A 3,661-nucleotide genomic window follows, 5' to 3' on the forward strand; every position below is an offset into this window, starting at 1 on the left:
GCCACTCTTAAATGGACCAAGCCCCTTTCTAAACTAAAAGATTTTGTTGGAGTCATTTTTTGAAGGTTTGAGCTATCTTCTCAATTAGACAACTTCATCCGAGTTATCCTCCATGACTTGAGTCATATTTTTACCTAAGCAAATTCATCTAAGCCAATTATTTCATGGCGTGAGTCATTTCTCATCTCAACAGCTTCATCCAAGCTAATCTTCAAGATTCGAGCCATTCTCTTGCCCTAACCACTTCATCTGAGATGGATTTCCCATGGTTTAGGCCATATTTTTAATTACATGGCTTCATTCGAGCTGATTTTTTCATGACTTGAGTCCGTTTCTCATCCCAACAACTTCATTCAAACTAATTTTTAGGATTTGAACCAAAATCTCGTTCTAATAGCTTTATTAGAGCTGAGTTTCCATGGCTCGAGCTATACTTTTACCTAAATGGCTTCCTTCGAGTTTGTCTCTAGTTCAAATGGCTTATTCTAAGTCTATTTCCAAAGATTCAAGCAGCCTTTCTTTTAAAATGGCTTTGTCCGAGCAGTTCGTCAATTTAATTTCTTCATATGCTTGTCTTCATCTAAGCCAAATTTGTTTGGGCATGACTTAATCCGAGTCAATCAACAATAATCCAAGCCATTCAACTATATTTATATGCATTTACTCATTCTTTGGTTGAAGGCTTCACTAGTTGAGATTGAGCTAGTCCTAAATTTGCGTTGAAATGCTTGACAAAATCTCCACAATCTCTCTTATTAATGAAGGACTAACACAAACCCAAAAGAAATGATTGTGTCATAAGTTGCATTTGCATCACCTTTCTAAAAAAAAAAAAAAAGAAGTCCCTTCGATTTAAGATGAAATAAGTGATTGCAAACATATTTATCAAATTACGAATAAAGCTCAAGTGAGCCAACCTATTCAATCCCTTTAGTAGTATTAAGCTATTCTCTAGCAAGCAATTATTTAATTTTAGAACCTTGACCAACTTTCAATTGGTCATGTTGTTTGCAGGAGGAACCAACCATATTGATAAACAAAATCTAACTTAGAGAAAAAATTGATGAACAGAGATAAGTTCTTTTGATGCACCAACTAATGTTAATCGGAGACGATAAGTAATGCAATGAATGTAATATCCGCAAGTACACTCATTAGAGAACAAAGCTTGTAACGTGTATATTATTTACCCCATCATATCCTTGGCCTTGAATATTTAATATGCTTCAAGTTACGTTGAGACAAAGATAATATTTTATTCTTTAAGATCAATGGTGTAGTATTAGACACATGGATAAGATCAAAGAAACATTCTCAAACGTAGCCATCAATCTAAACATATAGCAAAAGAAGAGCCATTTGCCTTTTTGTTTTTAATCATCCCTTGCTTTATCCATGATAATGCAAAATTTTGTATCGTCATTCTCCTATTTAAGACTTGTAATATGTGTAGGATTTATATCCCAAAGGATATGTCCTTCATGAATGATGTGGGTCCCACATATAAGGAATGTGTCCCATATGATAAGAATATGAATTAATGGTTGTATGGGTTAACTAAAAGGTTAACTTATTTAATATGAGAAATTAATGGTGGAAGTTTGAAGAAATTCCTATACATAAATATTATAGATATATATGTATATATATATATATATATATATATATATATACACACACATACATATATAAAATATATATTAGCTACTATTTATGGGTGTAGCTATAAGGGCATAGGAAGAAAGGAATTGTCCTCTCTCTGCCTCTACTTCTCTAATCATCAGGAGATCCCATAGATCTGGTGAAGGAAGGAAAGAGAAAGAGGAGAAGTGGGAGAAACGATTTCTTCGGATTCTCCAGGTGTTCTTCTCGATAGGTTCGATATGACCGATTCTGGTATGTAAAGTTTACAGTTTATGATTTATTCCGCATAAAGTAATTGATGTGAAGTTCATGATAATTGAAGATCCTTGGTTGCAATATATTTATGAAAATTTTCTTACACGTGGTATTAGAGACAAGTTTGAAATTATCATGATCTTCCTTTCATGATAAAGATCGTTTCTTTTAACCCCTTACAATCTTGTTATGGGTTCGTGTGAAAATTTGTGTTCATGATATTTTATGGAATCGAACTGAAGAATTCATATGATAAATGATTCCTTTGATGGATTTATGGGATTTTTGTTGGTTTGAAAATTTTCTTTCATGTGGATCGTTGACGGTTTTTCCCTATATAGTGATATTAAAGTAGGGCTGCTGAATGATATGCATGCAAACAATTTTATTAATAATGTAATACTCACATATTATACATGCATAAGTTAGAGAATTTTACATGAAAGTAAGTTAGTAAAATTCTTATATTGGGGAATTGATTATCTGTTGTATATTATGGATTGGTATTTGGAGATGAATATTGGGCTGCAGTTTTTTAATACATGAGCTGCAGTTTTTTTAATATATGGGCTGCCAGTTTTTAAATGTATGGGCTGTCAGTTTTTGAATATATGGACTGCCAGTTTTTAAATGTCTAGGATGCCAGTTTTTAAATATATGGGCTGCCAGTTTTTAAATGTATGGGCTGCGAGTTTTTGAATATATGGGCTGCCAGTTTTTAAATGTACGGGCTGCAGTTTTTTTTTAATACATGGGCTTCCTGTTTTTAATACATGGGCTGGCAGTGGCTGTAAGTTTTTTTTTTAATATACGGGCTGCAGTGTTTTTAATTCATGGGCTACCAGTTTTTAAATGTACGAGCTGCAGTTTTTTTTTTTAATACATGGGCTGCTGTTTTTAATACATGGGGCTGCCTATTTTTAATACATGGGCTAGCAGTGGCTGTAAGTTTTTTTTTTTAATATACGGGCTGCAGTGTTTTTAATTCATAGGCTGCCAGATTTTACATAAAATAAAATAAAATATTAATCCAAGTAAAATTGTCGTTGTGAGAAATTAATTATCTGCTTTAAACTTGGATTAATTTTGCTGAGTATGGAGTCATTCAATGTTTATATTATGATTAGCTTGTTATCACCAAAGTGATTTTGTTAAGAAAAATTGTAAACATTGTATTGAGATATAATCTTGCAAAAATTATTGTAGAATGATTATTTGAATATTATAGCTGGCCCAAAGGTGCACCAACTTTCAAATAGTCATTGATTTAATCAGGATAATTAATGAATGATAGTGAGATTGGGATGCCTACCCAAAGGTGACAGACCAATCAAACTTTATAAAGGTTATCAATTATGTCTTGATGAATGGAAATTACTAGTAAGTGTAAAGATTAGTATATTGCATAAGTTGATCCAAAGATTGAACACAATTTACTAATGAAATGTTCTAAACTCAAAGCATTAATGCAGTGAGCATTTTGTGTTATTGCAGTGTCTGTTCTTGTTTCATTGCATTCACTGGCTTCTTCTGTTCCAATCTTTAATGGGACAAATTTCTCTGACTAGAATGAACAGATTCAGTTTCACCTCAGTGTTCTGGATCTGGACTTAGCTCTGCGAATGGATAAACCGGCTGCTATTACTGAAACTAGCAATTCGGAACAGCAAGCTTTGTATAAGTCATGGGAAAGGTCGAACAGATTAAGTATAATGTTTATGCGAATGTGTATAGAAAATAATATTAAATCAACACTCCCTCA

The sequence above is a fragment of the Malania oleifera genome, chromosome 11 (genome assembly GCF_029873635.1).
Source record: "Malania oleifera isolate guangnan ecotype guangnan chromosome 11, ASM2987363v1, whole genome shotgun sequence".
NCBI lineage: Eukaryota > Viridiplantae > Streptophyta > Magnoliopsida > Santalales > Ximeniaceae > Malania > Malania oleifera.